Genomic DNA, 7254 nt, shown 5'->3' with positions numbered 1-7254 from the left:
CCTGAGGTGAAATCAAGAGTCAGATGCTTAACCGACATAGCCACCCAGGAGCCCCTCTTTATCTTGACTTTTGAAAGACATTTTTTTTTTGCTGTATAAAGAATTGCAAAATTGAATAGCTTGACAGCTTTTCAATATTTTATTAAATGTGTCTCTTGTCTTCTGCATAGTCTCTGGTGAGATGTCTGCTTTAATTGGTATCTTTGCTCTTTTTTTTTATCGAGTTTTTTTAATCCTGATTTTAAGATTTTTCTCATCACTTATTTTCAGTAATTTTTGACTTTGCATGTTATCCTTTAAGTTCCCTAAGCTTATGTTTGTTAATAAGCTTTTAGGATCTGAATATTTATAGTTTTCATCAAATCCGATAACAAATTTTTGTATTTCTGCAAAATGTTTTATCCTTTTTCTTTCCTGTCATTCTGTCATTCTAGTAATTTACTTACACAAATGCTGGAACACTTAACAATGTCTCACAGATTGCTGATGGTTTGTTTATTTTTTCATTCTTTTTTTTTTTCCTCTGCCCTTCATTTGGATGGTTTCTACTGATGTTTCTTTAAATTCACTTAGCTTTTTCTGGGGTCTCCTAGGTGACTCGGTCATTTAAGCAAGCATCTGACTCTTGATTTTTGGCTCTGGTCATGATCTCATGGTTTGGTTTGTGAGTTCAAGCCCTGCTTGGGCTTTGCACTGGTAGCATGGAGGCTGCTTGGGATTCTCTGCCTCTCTCCCTCCCTTGCTCTCTGTCTCAAAAATAAATAAGTAAACATTTAAAAATAATTCACTTAGCTTTTTCTCATGCAGTGTCTAATCTGCCCTTAATTTCATGTTTTTGTTTTTAAGATTTTTTTTATTTCTAAAAGTTCTATTTTTTTATATCTTAGATTATTTCCTTTCTCACCATGGTCATGGTTTCTTCTACCTTCTTTAAATTTTGGAATAAGATAATCTTAGCTTTTTAAATCTTAGTCTCTTAATTCCCTCATATCTGTCATTTCTGGGTCTGTTTCTATTTTTTTCCTTCTATTTATGGGAAAATTTATGCTCTTTGCAAACTTGGTGAATTTTTAATAGATGCTATATATTGTTATGTTGTTGTTTGCTATATTTTAGTGTTTGTGTGTGTGTTGAATAGAAATGAATTTTTTTTTTGTATGCCACTAAGTTGATATGAGGTATCATTTTGAGACCTTTCTTACTTTCTTTCTTTCTTTCTTTCTTTCTTTCTTTCTTTCTTTCTTTGGAGCCATATGCTATATTTTATTTCATGACTTGTCATTGTAACCTCATGCAAATTTCAGATGTACACTTCAGGTGTAAATATACTAGAGTTTTATATAATGCAAGTTAGTTTTTGTATTTTGTGTTTATTTAAGTTTATTTAAATATTCCTTAAATTTTATTTTCCCTTCCTTCTTTCCTTCCTCCCTCCCTTCCTTCCTTCCTTCCTTCCTTCCTTCCTTCCTTCCTTCCTTTCACTATTTATTATTAGAGAGAGAGGGAACACAGGGGGAGGGGCAGAGAGAGAGGGAGGGAGAATTCCAAGCAGATTCTGTGCTGTCAGTGTGACCTGAGCTGATATTAAGAGTCAGATGTTTAACCAACTGAGCCACCCTGGGCCCCTCACTTTATTTCTTAATTAAACTTTTTAATTTTGAAATAACTGTTGGGGCACCTGGATGGCTCATTTGGTTAAGTGTCTGATTTCAGCTCAGGTCATAATCTCATGGTTCACGGTTCAAAGCCCTGCATCAGACTCCGTGCTGACAACTCAGAGCCTGGAGCCTGTTTCAGATTCTGTGTCTCCCTCTTTCTCTGCCCTTACCCTGCTTGTAGTCTGTCTGTCCGTCTGTCTGTCTCTCTCTCTCTCTCAAAAATAAATAAACATTAAAAAATTAAAAAAAAAAAAAAAGAAAATCGTAGCTTCACTGGCACTTACAAGAAACAGTGCACAGGGATTCCATTTGTCTCTTCCCAGTCTCTTCCGAAGGCAGGAGGATCTTGAAAAACCACAGTACAGTATCACAAACATAGAATCGACGTCAATACAGTAAGATATAGACTACTCCATCACCATCAGTTATGTGGCCCTTTAATAAAATGCTGTTTCCTCTCCAAATCCTGCCCCCCTTTTAACCCTAAACAACCAATAATCTGTACTTCACTTCTATAATTTTGTCATTTCAAAATGTTACAGGGATGCCTGCCTGGCTCGGTTGGTTAAGCGTCTGACTCTTGATTTCGCATCAGGTCATGATATCATGGTTCGGGGGATCAAGACCCACATCGGGCTCCACACATCTCCTATTTCCTCTGCACGTCCCCCACATGTGTGCATGTGCTCATGCCCTCTCTCTCAAAACAAATAAATAAGCTTTAAATTGATGTTATATAAGGTGAATTATACAGAATGTGACCTTTTGGAATTGGCTCTTTTTGCTGAGCATAAATTCTGGAGATTTATCCATGTCGTGACATATGTCAGTCTTTTGTTCCTTTTTATTGCCGAGGAGTATTTCGTGGCATGGGTGTGCCGCAGTGTAACCCACTGAAGACTGGTACTTCCTACTTCATTCTTTCTTTGTTTTAAAGACTCTATTTTTTAGAGCCGTTTTAGGTTTACAAAAACATTGAGAAGATGGTACAGACGTTTCTCTTTTCCACTGTCCCTGCACATGCACAGTCTCACCTGTTGTCAACAACACTCACCATGCTGGTGCATTTTTTCCACTGTGTACATTTCCACGTGTACGTTGACACATCGTAGTCACCCGAGTCTGTGGTTTACCCTAGTGTCCACTCTCCATTTTGTGCATCCTGGGCTTGGACAAAAGGATAGTGATATCTACTCATCACTTTAATATCACGCAGAGTATTTTTTTTACTGTCTTAAAATTCCTCTGAGCTCTGCCTATTCGTTTCTTCCCACCACCACCGTCTTATTGTCTCCATAGTTTTGTCGTATAGCTGGAATCAGATGGTCTGCAGCCTTTTCAGGTAGGCTTTCTAAAGTTCGTAACATGCATTTAAAGTTCTTCCGTGTCTTTTCATGGCTTGAGTTCATGTCTTTTTAGCACTGAATACTATTCCATTGTCCGGGATGTGCCACAGTTGGTTTATTTATTTATTTATCTACCGAAGGACCTCTTGGTTTCTTCCAAGTTCTGGCAATTATGAATTCAGTTGCTATGAATACCCATGTGTGGGTTTTTACATAGAAATAATTTTTTAATTCCTTTGCGCAAATACCAAGGGGCATGATTTCTGGATCATGAGTCAGGGTAGGTTTAGTTTTGTAAGAACACGCATAGCTGTCGTACAAACTGGCTGCACCACTCTCCATTCCCACCGACAGCGAATGCCAGTTTCTGCTGCCACATCCTCACCAGCATTTGTTATTGTCCGTGTTCCGGATTTTGACCAAGCTCATAGGTGTCTCAATGGCATTTCGTTGGTGTGTAATTTGCATTTCCTTGATAATATGTGATGTGCAACATCTTTTTCTAGGCTTAGGTGCCATCTTTATAGCTTCTTTGGTAAAAGTGCCTGTTAAGGTCGTTGGTCCATTTCTTTAACGATGGCATGAATGTTAAATGTTATTTTCTATCCCTTTGGTTTCTGCAACTCTGTTCATTTTCCTTTTTTAGTCTCTCTGCTCTCTCGTTCAGATTTGGTAGTTTCTAGTGTTCCACCTCTCAGTTCACTGATTTCCTTTCCTCTTCCTCCTCTGGTCTCTGATTGAGCCCATCCATTGAATTTTTTATTTTGGTTATTGTAGTTTTTTTAGTTAAAATATTTCCACTTGGTTCCTTTTTATATCTTCTGTTTCTTTGCCGAGGCTTTCTATTTTTAAATGCATTTCAAGCATGTTCATGACTGCTTTTTGAAGCATGTTCATGATGGTTGCTTTAAAATCTTTGTCAGATAATTCTAATTTCTCTGTCATCTTGGTGTTAGAGTCTATTGACTTTTTTCCCCCACTCAGAGATCCTCCTGTTTCTTAACGTGATGAATCATTTTTGATAGGAACCTAGACATTTTGAATATTATATTTTGAGATCTTGGATCTCTTTAAACCTTCTGTTTTATCTGGCTTCCTCTAGCACTGTTCTTCCAGGGGAAGGGGGTGACACCACCTCTTTCCTGTCATGGGAGGGAGGAATAGAAATTCAGGTTTGTCACTACACATGACACATGGGTAGGGGAGGGGCTTCTCATTCTTGTTGAGTGTGGGTGGGATTTCTGGCTCTTTACTGTTGGCGTCTGGGAGGGGGGTTGGCCTCTGGGAGGGGGGTTAGGAATGCCTCACTGCCTCTCCTCTTGTGGCCTTGTTGGGTATCATGGGCAGGTGGCCTCATTGGGAACTACGGGCAGGTGGCTTCTTTACCACTGAGCACTGGGGAAATTCCTGACTGTATGCTAGGTCTCCTTTGGTGCTGTGGTGGGGAGGGGCACTTAGTTACTGCTGGGTGGGGTGGAAGTCTAGGCTTGCCCCACATGGCCTCCATCGACTGGCCCTGAGGAGGCTGAGCCCAGGGGCAGGGGAGTGGGGCCAGGGCTCGTTACCACTTGGTGTGATGAGCATCCTGGCCGCCTCACCTGTCTGTCAGCACTACCGCAGTGAGGGTTTGTGGGCACTTGATTATAGCTTGTAAGGATGGAATCTAGTGCCCCCACCTTGGCCTTTGTTGGCATGGGTGGGGGTGGGACAACAATTTTTTTCTGTGGTCTTTGGCTAGAATACAGCACCTCGTGTCTCAAAGTTTTCTGTCTTTCTAGGTTGCCTCTTTCCTGGACCTCTGACTAGAGACAGCAGATTGTTTCGAGACCCCTCTGAGTCGGCATCTATTGGCATTTCTGTATTGCTGACTTCTTCAGCTCTGGGTCAGGGATATACGAGGCAACATGAAAACCTCAGGGGCCCCCTTTATGTTGGTCATTGGGTCCCAAGGTCCCTAGCTGGTCTGCATTCTTCTCTCTACCCATCAGGGTCCTGGTTTGTTTGTTTATGTATAATATTCAGGGTCTCAGTGGTGCTTAGTGGGAGAAATAGGGAAAAGTATGTCTCCTCAATCTTCCTGAAAGCAAAAGTATTTGAGACTTGTTTTTAAGCTTTTAAAAGGTGAACACAGCAGATTTTAGTCTGGGGTTAGTTTGGTCCCACCACTAAGGTCTTTCTTCCTAAGTTCCTAGTGAATGCCCCATGTATGAAAAAGTCCACCATGGCTGGTGGGGAGATAAACTCTTCCCAAGACACACCTGGATTTTGACAATAATAGTAGCTAAGAAGATCTTTTCTTTAATTTGATTTTTTTGTTGTTATCGGTGTGGTTCGTATAAAAACTAGGTACCTGCCTTTTAATGTCTGTTTGCTAAGAGTCATCTTGTCCTTTAAGAATTCTGTAGGTTTGGTCTTTCCATCCCTTTTGCTGATTCATCACAGTGTCTATGGGAATCTCGAGGCTGGAAGGTTTACGTTTGCCCTGGTCACTTCTTGCTCTGCGCTCCTGCTTCCCCTTGGTTCTCACTGCCTACGTTTTCTTCACCTTCTGTATGTGCATTGGCCTTTTCCTGCACCTCCCATGTAGGTGGAGGACGCTCTCAACATTTGGGCTCTGGGGGTACCACTGGCACAGTGACAGGCTGCAGCCAACTGCACCCAACTCGGGAAGAATAAGGTGGGGCATTCTACCAGAACAATAGCCACGCACACTAGAGCCTGGCAAGCAGTTTAAAATCATGACTTATGATTTTAAACCTGGATGGCTCAGTCGGTTCCAACTTTAACTCAGGTCATGATCTCGCAGTCTGTGAGTTCAAGCCCCCTAGTCGGGCTCTGTGCTGACAGCTCAGAGCCTGGAGCCTGCTTCGGATTCGTGTCACCCCCTCTTTCTGCCCCTCCTCCACTCACATTCTGTCTCTCTCTCTCTCTCTCTCTCTCTCTCTCAAAAATAAGTAAACATTAAAAAAATTTAAAAAAACATATAAAATAAAACCATGCCGTAGATTTCCCTTTTCTTAACAGCCTCTTGATTAATCTCAACATCGGGAGATTTTCCCTGGTTGACGCTTCTGTTTGGGTTCAAGCATTCTGCCATGTTGCTCAGCCGTCTTTCCTTAAGCTGTTCATTCGTCCCTCTTACCTGCAACCCCCTCCCCCAAATTCAAGTACATTTCTCATGTACAGCTGATTGGCTCCATCGCTGCACTGCAGCCCATGTAGACCTTGTCCAGAGAGCAGCCTCACCTTTCTCTCCAAACATGCTCCAAAGGCATCGTTTCCTGCAGAGAGATTATTTTTCAATTGTTTAGGCTTAGATATTGCAAAACTCCAGGGGGCCTCTTTCCCGCCTCCACAGAAGATACACTACGAGTGGGTCCTGGGGTTGTCTGACTTGGAAGCCTAGGTCTGTGCTGTGCAGATGGTGTCTCTTCGATGGTTAACATATGCCTTGAAAACAGTTTTTCTAGTTTGCCATTCGTCTTAAAATGTTTGTTGTTTTTTCCTGCTGTACCAAAATATTTATGTACATAAAACCTGCATTTGAAGTTGAATATGTAATGTTTCCTTTATGTGTATTTATTATTCAGACTTATTTATAAAATCGTGCTCCACCTAAAGGTTATAAAATACCACAGTTTCTTCTCCTGCGTTTCTTTTGTTGTCTTATTTTTATGTGTTTAGATCTGTGAGCCTGTTGCAAACATTTTGGAGTAAGAGAAGAGCTGAAGACTGCTTTTCCCTCTCACTTTCCAAGTAACTGTTCTGATGTCACTTACTGGTTGAAGAATTCTTCTCTGTTGATTTGAAATGTTGCTTTTTTCACATACCAAATTCTGATTTATACTTGGGTTTTTATCTTGATTCAAGGTTGATATTAAATTCTTATCTGAACACAATCCCCCCTAGTTTTGTGCATTTATATGTGGCCAGTTACATCCTTCATTAACAGTATCAGCATTCTTCCTAACATCTAATTGTTGTTAAATGAGATTATCTTCACCCCCTCCCCCACCATCATGACTTCACTTTATCTCTGTTATTCTAAATGCATTATCTTGGGGTTCAGGATCCTAGACTGCCAGAGTCATATGGGCTCTGAGAGTCATCTGGGTCCTGCCCTATCACACCACAGATGAGGAAACTAAGGACATAAAGTTAAGAACTTGGCTGTTGGCATACAGAGAACCAGGAGCAGGGCCAAGATTTAAATTTAAGTCTAGTTTGTGCTTCCTTAACCTGCATTTGCT

Source organism: Prionailurus viverrinus, unplaced genomic scaffold (assembly GCF_022837055.1).
Source record: "Prionailurus viverrinus isolate Anna unplaced genomic scaffold, UM_Priviv_1.0 scaffold_33, whole genome shotgun sequence".
NCBI lineage: Eukaryota > Metazoa > Chordata > Mammalia > Carnivora > Felidae > Prionailurus > Prionailurus viverrinus.
This window is presented reverse-complemented; position numbering follows the sequence as displayed.